The sequence below is a fragment of the Tyto alba genome, unplaced genomic scaffold (genome assembly GCF_018691265.1).
Source record: "Tyto alba isolate M040663 unplaced genomic scaffold, T.alba_DEE_v4.0 Super-Scaffold_23, whole genome shotgun sequence".
Classification (NCBI taxonomy): domain Eukaryota; kingdom Metazoa; phylum Chordata; class Aves; order Strigiformes; family Tytonidae; genus Tyto; species Tyto alba.
The window spans coordinates 26287010-26303701 of NW_024881297.1; the positions used below are offsets into that span (position 1 = coordinate 26287010).

The window sequence follows — 16692 nt, forward strand, 5'->3', positions numbered from 1 at the left end:
TTCTAAGTAGAAGAATATCACAATTTATTGCAGATAGGAAAAGTATTTACTTTGGGATACTGCATTTGCTCTTGAATGAGCAGGTTGCTGCTGCACTCATTTTCCATCCTTCTCAGCTTTCACGCTCACTCATCCATCTCTTTGCAATATTATATTGCTCAGTTTAGTAAACTCTTGAGTGCATAGAAATCTAAGTTCCCAGAACTCTGAATTAGAGTGGAACTCAATTCATCTGATAGACCTTTGAAACTGGGGCTGTAATTCCCAGTTCATTTAGATACTTAGCAGTCATTTAACCTTCTGTCTGCATTTGCACTTGCTGACTCACTTTTTAGGCAGTAGAAGTCACTCAGTCTTCACCAGGAATGTGGTGCCCCTCCAGCAGACAAACATGCTTCACCAACATTTTGAAGAGAATGAGAATCTAAATAAATAACCCCCAAGGTTGATAAGGGACTATTCACCAAACATTGGTAAAGTGATTCCACAGGAAAAATAAATGTTCAGCAAAGTGATCTTTCATTTGAAAATTGGATCCAGATTTTACAAACTGAGAAGGGTGAACAATGGTGTCAAACGCAGGGCAGTGCAGTTTGTCTGCAAAGTGTGTTGTCACAGGGTACTGATGTTCTGCTTATGGAGAAGTGCAATCTGGGCAAAAAGTAAATTGTTTATCAGTGAACTGTTGAAATCACAGTACTGTGAACGCTATCCCTCATGAATTATATACAATTCATGTATACGTACAATCTGCCAGCTAGTGCAGAATGATACAGTTCAGGACAGATTCATTTGGCAACACATTGTTTTGAAAATTAAGATTTCTGTTCTTTGAAGAAAGATAATAAAATCATTATGTCTGGAGGGCAACAAAAATAGAGCACAAAATGAGACTTTCAGGAAAATCAACCATTCAGTTGCCTGTTTATCTTTTGTTCTAACATTGTTGTTCTGTGGTTAAATTCATCATTATTTCCTTTATATTTTCCTTTCATGAGGAAAAGAATTCACTTCTGCCATGGAGCTAACTGTAGTAGTAGTAGTAAGTAGTATCTAATCAAAGATGGAGGAAAGTAGTGTTGGGACTTAATGGCCAGATATTCTATTAAAATACAGTGTTATAACTGCTGCCTCTTCAAGCAGCCATTAATTTGAATGTGAATTTGAAATTCAAGGTTCTTTTTCTGAACAGAGAAATCACTGGTAAGCTATTATAACTTGGAAAACCTCATTCTCCCTGAATTGCACTAATTTTGTTCCACCTGTGCAAGTCCTCTGAATTGAAAGGAAATTTCAGCAATGCAATACTTGTAAGTTTGTGATATTTGTAAGAGCTAAATCCAATATCTTTGTGTTCTAGACTAAGGTTAATTTGTGCTGCAATCAACTTAACAAATGATCAGTCAGGATGTGGAGAAAGGTTTCCAGAAGGTAACTGAAGCATTTCTACCTTTAAAATCCTTTCAGAATTTTAGCCAAGGACATAATTTTAGGGATGATATAGTAAGGAGAATATCTCTGGATTTCCCACTCTAATAACATACCCCAATTTGGACCTGTATATTATTTTTTACATTATATCTGACATATATCTGAATACATATGCATATATATACTAAGACTATTTATGGTATGTGGATTAAACAGGAATGTTATAATTTATTTTCTGTTTTTTACCAATATTCTGATGTTATTAGAACTGCTTTTGCAATCTCTAGTACCAAGAAAAGGAAAAACGTCATAAAAGAACATTTCCATGAGAACTTTTGATAAAGACACAAAGTCTTCAGTTCTTGTTAGGGAAAAACCCCCTAGAAATTGGGTCTCTTCAAAATTAAATTATTCACAATTCTAAATTTCATTATTCAATCTTTTTCACTGCTCAAAGCATAGAAGATTTTGTTTTCTAAATAGCTTCTGAAGATAAGTTTGAAGTTTGGAATTAAAGTAGAATTATTGTGAAACAGGTTTCTTTAAAAATGGCATAATACACCTTCATGTATATTGTTTTCCGATGTTTAAATTTAGTCAGTTCACAAACAGGATGAGGACAGTATTACCTGTTGAAAATTAAAACTTTCCTGGGATCAGGCTGTGCACTTTTTCTAGTTCACTCATCACCAGTAATAATAATTCTGTGATTGTCTTTTGGTCAATATTTTTGCCGGTGATGCACACACTGGAAGAGAATTCAGTTAATTAACTGGATCCAGGTTATCATGAGTCATAAATGGGGGGGAAATATTTACTGTATTAATGAAATTCAGAAACCAGCTGATTCTAGATGGATCTGATGGGACAATTTAACATAAACCCTTATGTCAGCAACCTGATTTCAGGTGGAAAGACTAATTAAGACTAAGAGCTTTTGTAGTGCAACACTAGGGTTTCTTATGTTAAAAAAAACCTGTGAGAACAGTTGTGTTTTTCACCTTGGAGTTAGCACAATGCCAAAAAGAAAAAATAGTGTTTGCCATCCTGTTTCCCCTAATACTTTTGTCTTTTCCCGTCTCTCTCAGGTTTGTGGTCTGGTCTTGACTTGATTCTGTAAGGTGGAATTCCTTCTGTCATATCTTCAAAGCAATGGGCCCCTTACAATTTTCTTCTGTTCTAGCCACAGGGCTTCAAGTGGAGAGATACTTATATGGGACTTGTTGGAGAACAGGGTATTCTCTCTGCATTAAGGCTTTGAGGAAATTCAGAAGCAGTAAAAGAATTTCCTAAGTACTGTTGAATCAGAATATGATTTCTATAGTATCACTGATCATCACACTGCCTCTTATTTTAGAGGAAAGCTAACACAGGTAAGACTGAAGATGACTAAAATATATATACTCTGTCCCAAAGCCTGTTTAACTTAGCCTAGAGTCAACTGATTTCAGCTTGCAGGCACCATTTTGGCTAAGGTCTCCCAAAAGCAATAACCACAATAATGAGAAATGTAATGTTGATCACATATAGCTAAGCAAGAAATCTGGAATGTGAAGTACAATGTAAGTATTTGGTGCAATTTGACATGCTCCTGTGGACATGGGAGGGCGATTGCCAAATTTCCACCAACAGAAAATCTGGCCCTGCAAATAACTTTATCATCTTTTAATTATTACTGTTCCTGGACTACAAGGCCAGAAAACAAATCTGCATTAACTATTTCCTCATGTAAATGTGTATCTTGGCATATCTGTCACAGAACCACAGTTAGGGATATCAGCCAGCCTCCTATGTCTGGTTTTGTAAAATTGTATGTCAGTTGAAATTGCCATGCAAATATGTGTTGCCTTTGTCCTACTCCTTAGCATTGGAGCCAAATTTTAAAACATGGCTGTACTGCTTGTTTGCTTATATAGAGCTGTTAGCTCGTGGTGGATCTTTCTCATGTTCATCATGAAAATGTGTTGGGAAACACAGTTGTCAATTATATAGAATTATTTCTAAACAACTTCCTACTTGTTAAGCTAAGGATGGGATTGATAAAACAAAGAAATGTTCATTATACAAGAGATGTTGTCACTCTGTGGGTAAAACTATTTGTGCGATGTGACATCAGTAGGTTTTCAAACTACATCAAGGATATATTTATCAGCACGGCTGTCTTTGTGGCACTGAGAAAAGAATAAACAAGTGTGTAAAGGAACAGCTTTTTAAAGTTATTCGAGGAGAATTTAAATCCCATATTTTCCAACAAGATGAATGCGGCTGCATTTGAATTCTAAACCAGAAAGGTTTATAGTGCATATGGTACTTATTTGAAATTTTTAAATGTCTAATTTCTGCTGTGGAAATGGAGGCCAGCTTGAGTTATTTATTGTGGGATGCAGAAGGAAATCACGACCCTTTGCAGGGACACGTTAGAATCCCTGCACCATTCAGCCAGTTTTCTCCTGTCACACCTACTTAAATTTTCAAAAAGACTCTTTAATGTATTGAGTGTGCTCTGGATCATACTAGTTCCTGAGCACTTATGACAGCTTTCAGAGATTGCTGGTGGCTCCCAGTAGATTGTAATTCTAGAAACAGGAGCCTGATGCTAAGCATCACCACCTGTTCTCCATTATTTTCATTCAGAAGAAAACAATGCAAGTATAAGATTACACACTAATGGAACCTATTTTCACTAAATAGGTACATTTGGTCGCATGTAATTTGGTGGCCCATAAAAGAAAAAAAGAAAATAGTAAGCTGTTTTCAAAAGGGAGAAGCAAATAAAACTTAAATGAAGAGTTTCCTAACTACGTTAACTAAACCCATTCTTACATGGCAGGTATACCAATATGCAGTATATAAGTACATACAGATCCCTTGTTGGAATAGCTGTGTTTTCAATTTGATTTGTTGACATATCCTAAAAGACTTTGGACCTCATTCAGCTCTTTGTACATCCAATACAGAGCTAGATTTGAAGCCTTCTGGCATTTACACTGGAATTCCTATTTCTACTTTGCTTAGAACAATGCAGGTCCTGTCTCTAACTGGGGTTCCTCTACTGGTTGTCAGTAGAAGAAAATTATAAGCATATATAACATTGTTATAATGATACTTGCAAATCATGTAGTTGTTTGTTATATTCTATTATCATTTGCCATATACCAGCATGGTCCCCTGTTATTTCTCTGCTATGTATTCATGTGATATATATCTAGATAAGTGAAAGAATTTAAAAAATAAAATTGTCAATGTATTTCCGTATAGGTTTTAGCATGAGCATGTGGTATAGGTAGGCGGTATATTTTTCAAGCATGAAAGCATACATATGTCTCCCACCCTTGAAATCCTGACCATGGTAGCATTCGTATAGAACTTGTGATAGCCTGGCTTGTGGTAGTCACCAGTCCTGGTTATGGATGCAAACTAGTCTCTAAATGGTACCAATATCTGCTTTTTATCACTTTTTGTTGCTGTTTTTTTTTTTCCAATATATTATTCCCAAGGCTGTTACAAAAAAACAAACAAACAAACAAAAACAAACAAAAACAAAAAAAAAAATACAAACCACCAACCCCCCACCCCCCTGAAAAAAAAAAAAAACAAAAAAAAAAAACCCAAAACAAAACAGTTTGGTTTTTTTTTTTTTTTTTTAATACAGTTTTTTCCTGCTTGTGCTTCTTGGTGATTCTCCTCTGAGAGTCCACATCAGACTGCTGGTAGCCTTTTAGTAGTACTGCTTCTTGCAAACTCTTTGGTAAAAAGTGGTGGGGTTTTCTGAAATAACATTTGTTTTCTGAAGTGTGTTAGTTCCTGAATCTTAAAGATGAGATTCAGCAGTTAATTGAAAGGCAGCAAATGAAGTGTTACGGTACTTTACCTACAACCTTGCACTTTTGGGGACATGAGGTGTTATTATCAGGGTTTGTTTGCTGTGTGCATGCTTGGGAGGTGCCACCTGCCCACACATGCCCCATGTCTGTAGCCTTGCATCCTGGCACCCCCCCCGGGGCAGCTCCAGAGCTCCCTTGGTGGCAGGCAACCCGCTGAGTGACAAGGAAGTTTACCAGTCATTTTAGGCCCCTTTTTTTTTTTGGACAAAACTTAGGCAGAATCTGGAGAACTAAAAGGTCCGTAGTCCAGACTCCCTGTGTGATCCATGAGAAGGCATCCAGAAGGGACCTGTGGAAGAGCAACACCGCGTGCTGAAGTTAGAGCTGACAGTAGCTGGTAGGGATCCACCACCCTTCTCATCTGGGGCTTGACTACAAACCTGTGGGTCTTTTCTATTTTGCCACAAGCAGCCTGATCTATTCAAAGTACAGAGCTCCTGTATTCCCTCATTTAGGGCAAAACCTTCAATCAGTAAACCCATCCATATCGATGGAGCCATGCGTGTACTGGGTATTTTGTAGGTACTTAAATAATTTTCTAGAGTAGGTTAGGTGGCTGTATGGAGCAACCTAAATGTAAGTGCTGTCTTAGCCATAACTGCCAATGGAGAAAGGCCTAGGATCAAAAACGTATCTGGTTTATTCTCTCAAATGTGTTTGTTCTGTAGAATTGAACTGGAGTCTTAACTCTGAAATTGGAACAGGTTTTGGTCAGAGGAAGTAGAAGATGATTTATGGAGTGCTCTACAGCTGCTTTTTCTGAATGCAGTAATGTTTTTTAAACTATTTTTAGATTTGCAAATGTGTCTAATGACTTAAATATTTATAAACTTGGTTATTCTACAAAAGCAGATTATTTAAACTTTGAAAGTGTTTAATTTCAGATGTACAAAATGGATTTTTGATGACATTGTCAGACCATGACATATGCATAGATGAGTGGATGCGGTGTTTCAGAAAAATTGACACACACAGTCTTAGCTTTTCTGTGAACAAACCAGACCGTTTGTATATGCTTCTTTTCAAGAGTTTCTCCAAGTTGCTCTAAAATAACTTAAAGTGAATGCTTCCAACTAACACATATTTTACATTTCATAATATTTTTATGCTGTCATACGTTGATGATCTGCTTTTCAAATCTTTACTCATGTGCTAAGTCTTTAATGAGTAAATCTATTGTGAAGCCCAGTGAAGCCACGGGGTTATATATCACAGGGAGGACTGCTCGTGTTAGGGAGAGATTGCAAGATGATGCCTTTTTAGCCTTTTGATTTCCTAAATAAGTTAAGACCTTTGTTCTGATTTTGGCTGGGAAAACCACTTTCTTGTCCAGCCACAAAATCTCCATTTGTTTGCATCTTTTTTTTTTTTCTTTTTTTTTTTTTCCTCACAGAGCAGATAACAGCAGTGCTGGATTGAACATCTAAAAGACAGCACTCTGGCAGAGTGGGAGCCTGCACCCAAGCAACGAATGCTGTACAAATAGCTTAGCTGTTATTCATGTAGCTTGCTAATGAAAACAATGATCTGGTAGAGTCATGAACAGAGTTCTGCCTAATGGACTCTCATTAAAACAACAGTTTGCTGCTTTTCTTTTGAACTTTTCAAAAGTCTTTCTTGGGTTACACCCGATAAGAATGATAAGGGTACTACTGCACGTTCCTCAGCAAATCTGTAACACGCAGGCATTTTTCCATTCAGATGTGTGTATTTACATGAAAGACGGGCCTAAGACAGACTCTCATTTCCAAACCAGATGTACTTTGACTTGAAGACTTTAAGATAATTAACTTGAATTTTCTGGTGTATGGTAAGCAACTGTGGCTTAGCCATGAGTAAAAAGAAGCTGACACTGAAAAGAAACAAGGAAAGAACATTGGCAAATATTGGTATAAATAACTGGAAGAGGTTCTGGGAAGGATCCAGGCGTTCGTATTTTGCTCCTAGCACAGAGTCCCTCCTGGCCATCACTCTACAAACAGCTGGGTTTTATTGCTTCACTGCTGCTAATGCTGATATTTGTTGGTGCCTTCGATTTCCTTTCACTGAATTTTATAATGAGGACTTAAAATACAGGAGAAAAATAGTGAGGTCAATGATTTTAAAGGTGGGTGTGTAGACTTTATCCTCTGTTTAAAGAAAAATGGGCTAACTGTATTAGCATGTGCTGCTTCTTTATTTTTCCAGATCTCATGATCCAGCATGGTAAATCTTGTTAACACAAGATGAGGAAAAATGAGAAAAGATTTGGAAAGGGATGTATTGGAGCAGAGTGATTATGTTCTCTTAGAATTTTCTAGAAAAATGTCAAAATAGTAGTGTAGTTGTACTTGCATGTTCAAGTAATATTCTGAAGTATTCGGAGGCCTAACTGGTGATCAGTACTTGTATGGTATGGCTTACTGAGGGACTTTTCTCAGTATCTACAGTGCTCTTTTACAGATTCAACCTGTAGGCTTCAGCATGATTGCATTGGTTTAATTGGTTTATTCTATTGAATAAACCTGGATAAAGGTACTTAAATTAGATTAAATCTTTCTAAGTACGCTATAAACTATCTAAAACTTAAGCTAAGTATTAAGTAATTCATATGCCCTATTACAGCTCAAGGCAGCCTGACACTCTCAAACCAATAATTTTGACTGTTCATTTTAACTATACTGATGAAAATATATGTTTTTCTTTTAGTGACAAAGTTTACCTCTCTACAGTATATATCTACGCAGTAGAAGCTAATAGCTTCTGTTGCACTGGTACCAGGGAAAACGACAGTAATGGAAATGGCATTTCAGCATTTTCAGGGAGGGGCATTTCTACTCATGCTAGTCTCGACAGGGGTCAAAATGAGAAGTCGTAGCAACAAAGCACTAAAGAGGTCTTGTACTCTCCCCTCTCTTCCCTTCCTATGCGTGCAAGACACTGGCTTAGGAAAAGATGGCGTAACTTCATGTTTAGCCTCTAGCCACTGTATGCTGGAGACCATTTTGCATGACTCTCAGGAAGCTAAATTCCTGAATTAATGAGGCAGCAAGTAGCTGCAAGGCTGTGAAACAGTGCCTCAGTTTTGAGAGATCCTCTTTGTAGGTAAAGTGCTTGCTATCCCACATGATATGACTCCTATCCCATATGATCCTTTGAATTGGTTTCAAGGAAAATACACCAAATTTAGGAGACAGTCTAACATTTTAACAGCGATACTTTGTTACTTTATGGACTGATTTTCCTACTTGGGAGAACCTTTGGAAGCCAATGGGAATTGTGCCTGCTTTGAGACTGAGTGGCCTGTGGGTAAGGGCACATTTTCTGCTTTTTTTTTCCTGTGTGTTTTCACAAAACAAGCAAACAGGTGAATTTAGGCACTTGGATACACAAAGAGCTGTCTAGGAGTTTTTGCAGCTCTTTCAGCAGGGTAGGTGTGTAACCACCACTGACATAAATGTTCGTTCAGTGCAGGTGGAGAGAAACCCTCAGGCCTGAGTGTTTGTCAGAGCACAGTGCTGAAGACATAGTACAGAGGGCACCCTGCCAGGGAAATATGCTATCTCACTTGTTCCAAGTGCACAGGAAAGTGAAAGGGAATCGGTTGACGGGAAATACCCTCCTCATGACTGAGGAAAGCCATCTAGTGTTACTTCACTACTTTTCTGTGATGCAGTACTTGTCATTCATGTCAGTTGAGTCTACTTTTCTACCTCCTTGCAATGCAACTAGGATAATAATCTGTTGCCTAAGAGGTGAATCATACTTTGTGTACAGTAAACTATTACAAATATGCATATGTTCTCACAAGCTTAAGCATATAAATAACATCAGGCATTTGAATAATTCCACTGCTGCTAGTTTAACTACCCAAAACTTAGTTATAAATATTTTTATCTGCTTAATTAAAACTTCTTTTTTTTTTTTTTTTTTTTTTTCTTCCTGGAGTGGCATGTGAAGTACAGGGAAAACAATAAATAACGTCTCCTTTACATCTTCCAGCAAACTCTCTAGCAAAAAGGTAAGGAGGGAGATCTTTCCTTGCCATAATCACATAGCCATGGTCAATGGTTGGTTTTAGTGTGGAGTTTAAGGAGAGCTCTGCACATATCACAGAATCATAGAATGGTTTGGGTTGGAAGGGACCTTAAAGATCATCTAGTTTCAACCCCCTACCATGGGCAAGGACACCTTCCACTAGATCAGGTTACACATCCATTTTCTAAGAAATGTTTGGCAGTTGTAAAATAGGATGAGTAAGTTCATCTGTAAAATATGCTTTAGGCAATAATTTTATTTATGTAAAATATGTTTCCATAGGTATTGCTAGAAAGTAGGATTACATTTTTTCATACTTAGCTGGTAAATGTGACCACTTTGATTTGTGTTTGTATCTCTGTATAGAGGAGATAATTGTTAAAGACACCGTCACTTATATTTAGCATATCTGAAAGAAGGGCACAAGTTCAGGAAAGAATCACACAGTTAAATGGATGAGGTTTGAAGAAAATTACTTATGTATTGTAGACTTCTCATGTGGCCTTGGCATAGCCAAGCCATTTAATCTCTACTACCTTGGGTCCATCTGTTTAAAAGAAATAATTAAAAAAAAATAAGACAAACAGAACCAACCAACCAAAACCCTTAAAATCTTTTCTGCTGTTGTTTGGTCTTGCTTATGTAGACTACCTAGCAGTTCAGTAACTGATCATGTGGAATTATAAGAAAGCATGGCACCTAGGCACTGCTGCTGGGCATGGTTACAACACAGTTACCACTGACAAGAGGAGCTCCAATATGGGTTGACTCCGTGTTTGCACTCTGGGGCATCTAAATGTGAAAAATTCTTGCTAACGAAGAATGCAGTCCCCTGGAGAATCCAACTCATGCAGAATAAAAGTTGTCAAGAAGGTGGTGCAATATTACCATGGTTCCTGTTTCTTTGGCTTTCCTAACAAGTATCAGATATACACGGAAGTTTTCATTACAATAAAGTTGCGTGAACTAAAAAGTAGGATCAGGTTGCTGCATCTGGCTTAGCTTTAGAAGTGGAAATATAGTAAAGGGATAAACGAAAGGGCCACCCACTATAAAGTGTGGGTGACCAGTATAAGGAAAAAAATAATCTTTAATGGATATTTATTCCAAAGGCTGTTACAAAGCAACTGTTCTCAGTCTGATGTAGTGCCAAGCATAGAGGATTAAACTTTTTAATGACTTTTTGTTGATCAACATCCAAGACATCTAGGAACAAAGACAAGATTCCGTAACTCCACATAAAGAATATTGTTTTCAGACAAGAAGAGAGTGCTTGAAAACATAAGTTCAGAAGATACAGTAAAACGTAGCAGGGAAGAGGATAAATACAAGTGTCAGCTGCAGAACAGCCTATTTTGAGGGTGGAGAACAGATTTACAGTTAAACCAGTGTTAAATGCCAGAATCCTAGGTAATTGAATGCTGACAACTGGAATAGGACAATGTCCATTTTGGCTTGATTCAGAAATTGCATAGGATTATTCCTGTTTCTTTGGACATTTTTTTTTTTTTTTTGATACCTTTATCAAGAAATAACTGTGCCCTGTGGGTAGTGAACCTCAGTCTGAACTATTTTTTTCCCTTCTTTTTATCTCTCGTTTCTGTGACATTAGGTGTTTTTTTTTTTTTCTATGGATCAGACAATTTTTAACATCCTATTGTGCTGCCTCTTATGTCTTATGGTCCCTAGCACTGAAGGAAGTCTTGTTTGAGAATGGAAAGGGGCCCATAAGATTGAGAAGAGGGTGTAGTCAGAGTACAGCGTCTGGAATGAAAGATGGTCCCTCAGTGGCTATTGCAGACTGAAACTAAGAGCTGTCCCTCCTAACTCAGGGGCTGCAAACATGAATGTAGTCTGAAGCCACCCTGTTCTTGCCTCCTTGACCGCATGTGCTCAGCTCGCTCTTATGAGAATTGGGACCTGGGTTTGTTTGAATTAATAGTGAAGTCATTACACTATGTAAATATGTTAGTGTTCATCTGGTTTTACTCACAAGTTATTCTTGCCTCGCTGAGTTGCTCCTGTTTTCTTGTTTGTGCAAAATTAGACAGAAACATTTTAAGAGAAAAGGGAAAACAGGGTAAATAGTGTTGAAACCTTGATTGCTTACCACAGTCTGAAGTTGGGTAGCAAGTAGTAGGCAGCTCTAACTTAATCATATAATAAGAGTACAATGATCTTTTTAATGATGCTGTTAGGAGTCCTTTCCTTTTCTGCCATCTTTGGCCTCCTTTGAGTAAAGTGTGATGATTTGCCTTAATAGCCTAGTATTATAATTTTTCCTTTTACTCTTACTGAGGAGTCAGCTGAACAGCAGTATGAGCCTAACCACTTTAGAGAGGTTGCCTGTGCCCTCAGGGGGCTGTGACCAAGACCTTTCCCAGGACAGCTGCTCTTTTGCAGGTAGTCCCACTACACAAGCACTGCCAGCTCCCTGTACAAGCATAACTGCTCCCAGAATGAGTCAGAATGAGGAGCTTCGCTCTTGTATTGTAATTTTTCCTGTTGCTATGAAGGGGAAAGCCCTGAGTTGCATTATTGACTCGTCCTGCAGTCTCACTCATGCAGGCCAAGTGTAAGAACTGAAGAAATATCATCTTTTGGTTTGATTTTCTTTTTCTTTCCTTTCTTTCCTTGTCCTTAAAACCCATGAACTTCTGTGGCCACGTCATGAGACTGGAGAGTGAGAGCCGGTGCAGGTGCCCTGGCGTTGTTTGTTTGTTCTGATATTAAAGCTGGGCTGACTGATTTTTGCTGTCTGATTTCAATTCTCTGTAGGTGCTCTGGAGTTCCAAGGACTTGATCCCTCTCAGTTCCCCTCGCAATGGAGCAGTTACAGCCATCATGTTGCAGAGGGGCTCATGTAGAGCAGGAAAAGAGGGAAGGTGTTTTGAATATGAGATGGCAATGGTGGTTTCTGATGCATAGAGAAAGAACTGGGGATTGAAAGAGGCATATGGCCCAGGTGTTCTCACATGAGTGACCATCAGAGAGACAAACAATAATGCTGACATTCAGTAACCATGTTAGACTGCAGTCAGCAGTCTGTCGAGGTGGATATTGTGGTTCATCCTTCTCAGACATATGGCATCTGGCTGTCTCTCCAGCTGACACAAACTCATGTTTTCATGGCTGTCCTTTTAAATACAAGGGCCAGAGAAAATACATTTTGAAAACTGTTGCCTTAAATGCTTTGCACTCTGCAATGCAAAGTGTATTCTGCAAGGAATAACTAAGAGGAATTTCCAGGGTGAGGATTGCAGACACTGCACAATGTATACAACCTGGAAGCATTCTCTTCAGGCACTGTAGCAGACAAAGGGAGGTTTCGCATTGACTTCAGTAAGACAGGGTTTCCCCATTGCTTTTTCTAGAATTTGTGAATGTTTAAAAGCAAAGGAAGCTTACTTCCTTAGTAGCTATACTACAGAAGGTAAGGCTGTCATCTAATTTTTCTTGCTGTGAATGCATGCTTGCAGAGATAGTTCCCAATAAAAACTCCACCCTGAAAGTGCGTCATGATTTGGTGATGTTCGGACCCAGGTATTAGAACAGTAACTTACTGCCAGTTCCCAGCAGTGTTATTCTACTCCCAGTCACAATCTCTGAGTATCTACCTGCGGTTTAATGCTTGGTGCCTTGTGAGCCATAGGATGTTAGCTGTTTCTATCTGGACAGTGTTCTTAGATTAATAAAAAACTCCATAATTCTAGAGTTAATAGATCCAGTGGGAAAACTGTTTTTAGCAACTCACTGTTCATCCATTGCAGTAAACATGTTGATCAAAAAGCCAGAAGAATTTCACTCTGGAACAGATGATAAATAACCAATTAGAGACAAAACTAAAAAGCAAAACCATCAGAAAAGGGGTGGGGGAAAGGCAGAGATAATAGGGCACGAATGATCTGCTGAAAAGGCTGGACATAGAACAAAGTGTGTGTTAACAAACCTTTATTCTTTGAGCAGTCTTTGCTGATGCATTCGAAAATAACATAAAATCAAGACCTAAAGGCTTCCTGTCACATTGATTTAATACTATATTGTTGACTTCAAAGATTACCTAACGTTTTTTTGATGCTTTCTGTTGTAATGCTGCTGTTGATAGTTCACCAGATAATATGAATCACACACACACTGAGACAAAGTCAGTTTGGGGTCAAACTGACTGTTCCCCAAACTTCTGACCTTTCTTTATTCATGTCTACCTTCTGTCAGGTACCAGTCCTATGGTGCCACAAGGCTCCTTCAAAATCAAGCAGCTTATGAGGCTCATGGTCTCTCCAAATGTTGAGAGGGAAGCACCACTATATAATCTCATGGTCACAGTAGGGAGGGAAAATGAGTACCTGTGTATGCTCACTACACATGAGGCAGGAAACATAGATTGCTTCCTTTGAAATGGCAGGATTAAGCAGAGTGACACCAATATGGATCTAAGGTTGATAATTTGACTTAAAGGTGTGATAAACTAGGAAGACCCATAGCTGTGCTGCCTCGAGAACTACAATGTCTATGCGTGTCCTGGTGATAATTTTAGGCTGTTCTGTGCTATAAACAACATACATCTGTGCATATTTCAAGCATAATGTGCTGCCCTTTAAGTCATTTGGAAATATAACTCATTTCAGTTTTTACCTAGATGGGGAATTAAAGGCCAATCAAATTGAATAAACTTGTAAGGTGGATTACTTTAAGTGCCTTAAACCTTTGAGTTTGCCACAATACATGTAAAACACACTAAATTAAGGGCAATTTAATTCCGATAATAGTACCTACCCAGGAATTTAATTGATCCACTTGCAGTCTTTCATATTACTTTCTCTGTATGTCCTCCTGAAGCCAAGTCCAGCTTTAAACAGACACTATCTCCTCCGAGTGGGACACAAAATTTAGGTCTGTAAGGAAAGGTATTGAATTGTAAGCGGTTGAATGGAAGGTTCTGCTGGATAGCTAAAAATGCTCATTGAAATCCTCCATGTGGGCCAGGAGATAACATAGGGTCACGGTGGGAGTGAGATTTCATGCGAGAAAAGTCTCTGTGGGTTTCCTACCTGCACTGGAAGAGGCACCACTTGTGCTGGCTGGCTCTGTGTGCAACAGGACATCACAGCTCCCTTGTTTATTTTAAGGTGTTTGACTCTCTTTTCACCCCATGCAGCTATACGCTCCTCTTAAGCACAGATCCCCGCACAACTGCCTGCCGCTTGCAGAATGGGAAGTTATTTTCCATTACATTTTTGTTGGGATGAGAAAAGCCTGAGTCAGGGCCCATGTGAGTCCTGCAGTCTTGTTGGTTCAGAGGGACCTCAGTGAAGTTTGGTTTTTGGTTGTTAAGATCTAAGTTTTCTTTGGCTCTAGAAAATCATGAGAGTTGGACTACTGCACATTTTAGAAATGTTCTTCCCCTGGTGGTCTAGCAGTGGATTGAGTGTTACTTTGAAACATGAATATTTATTGTCTTAATAATGCAGGCTTCTGGGGCCATTAGCCACACAGTTTGAAGGAATGATCTTTGGAGGCTACAGTACATGTATCCACTATGTAGCACTCTGTGAATCAGACCTCATGAACAGCAGTGTTGTTTTAAGTTGAAGAGTTAAAAATAAGTTATTGCTAGAAGAAAGTACCTGTGCTTAATGTAGAGGTGGAAGAGGGTTTTTTCCTCTCTGGGTCTTGGCAGGGAAGCAAGTCAGAGATGTATTGTTTTAACAAGAAGGAGGTTCAGTAAGAAAAATTGAATCGTTAAACTTGTCATGGCAACTGAATGAAGTAAATCTGTTTCATTGCAACTACTGTGAGTTTTGCTTTCAGGACTGGTCTGTGCCACAGCAGTCACTGAGAGTTGAGAATTTCTGGTGAGATCAGTCTGAGACAGGATCTATGTCTGGAGCTGTCTGAGAGCACAGCATGACTTCCTCCGTGGGATAAATTAACCATGGCTTTCTGCTTGTGCACAGTGAGATCCCTCGCTATCATCTATGCTTGTGTTGAGCTAAGAATAGAAAAAAGCAACATCAGCAGTGCTGTGGGAAAACTGCATTGCTCCAGATGGCTGCTGATAAACTCTTTTCTCACTTGGGATTAAAAACAAAATAGTAGCAAATGACGGTCATTTCCCATCCACATCTTAATGTACATGTTTGCTTAGCAGCTAGGAAAGGCTAGGCTGAAGTTTGTCAGTTAGATATGGGTTTGTCTGAATACACTTCAGAAGCTATCAGAAAGTAATTTAATTGCCTTGCAGGGAAAAAAATAACCCACAGAGAGTTGGGAGTTTGTTTGGTTTGTTTGTTAAAAAGATTTGACTCCTCTCCTTTCCCCTTCCATTTTGCTTTATCACATTTATGTGGTTCTGAATGAAGAGCTCTTATTTCCATTGTTACAAAAATTTGTATGTGTTAGGTCTTCTCCTTGACTTTCATAGAGAGGATCTTCGTTCTATCTCCAAAGAGACAAGTAGGACAAATCCCATGTGTGATGCATTCATCTAGCTCTACAGGCCACATGTTGCATGCAACTGTCCCACCAATGTCCATCTGCTAAAAGCCTAAACAAATTTGAGATCCCAATTCAGAATCAGGCCCAACCGAGGAGCCAAACAATGAGTTGCATTCTTTGCAATTAGTCTTGACAGCAGGCTACTTGGTTGAAGCATATGTTTGCATTTCTTCATTTATTGACATGCTTTTACTTTGGATTAAATAATTCTTCAGAGAGAGAGAAAAGCAAAAAGCAGACCTGGCATCCCTGTGGCTATCTCATATGTTTGCTCTATGGGGATCAAGTCTTTGCTCAGAAAGATAGATCTGTCCTATCCAGAGCAGGACAGGAAGGAGGGGCTCTCACCATGATTAAGCCAGTTGGTTGCTTCATCATGCCTGATGGCTATGGAATATTAAGCAATATGCACAGTCCCGAGACTAAAGGGCAAACAAGCTCTATTGTTCATCCCTTATGCGGAGGGTGGAAACTGTCCTCTCGCCTATAGTTCAGTCCAGTTTTGATCATCTAGTTAGCACACAGGCTGTAGAGAGGTCAGATTCCACCTCTTTTACAGTCACTATTTTAAAATTTATAAAAGTATAATTAGTTGAAATAGAGAAAACAGCCTTTTTTCCTTAAGTAACAAGTGAGTAATAGACAGTGTTGCAGTACCAGTTAATTTGTGGTAAGCTGTCTCACAGGCATGTTGTGAATATAAAAGATTATGTAGGTGTGATATAAAGAGAGGTCTTTTGACTGTAGAAAAAGACATTTCTGCTGGATATGGTAGCATAACCTAGTGGCACAGGTGTTCGCATAGGCTATTAATAACTAGGGATTCCGTATGTACAAGACTGTGAGTAGCAGACTAAATCTG

At 38.7% G+C, this 16692-nt stretch overlaps 1 protein-coding gene and 1 long non-coding RNA gene across 4 annotated transcripts in view; one reads left to right on the plus strand and one right to left on the minus strand.

Moving 5' to 3' along the window:
- DKK2 (dickkopf WNT signaling pathway inhibitor 2) overlaps nt 1–16692 on the plus strand; it is a 124788-nt gene that overhangs the window by 96907 nt on the left and 11189 nt on the right. The gene's annotated exons all lie outside the window — the stretch shown is intronic.
- Nucleotides 5547–14218, minus strand: LOC116962821. The gene is made up of 3 exons (XR_004407832.1): nt 14109–14218; nt 13087–13138; nt 5547–5604 (listed from the first exon to the last, which is right to left on the minus strand). It is a non-coding gene; the product is annotated as an uncharacterized LOC116962821 (long non-coding RNA).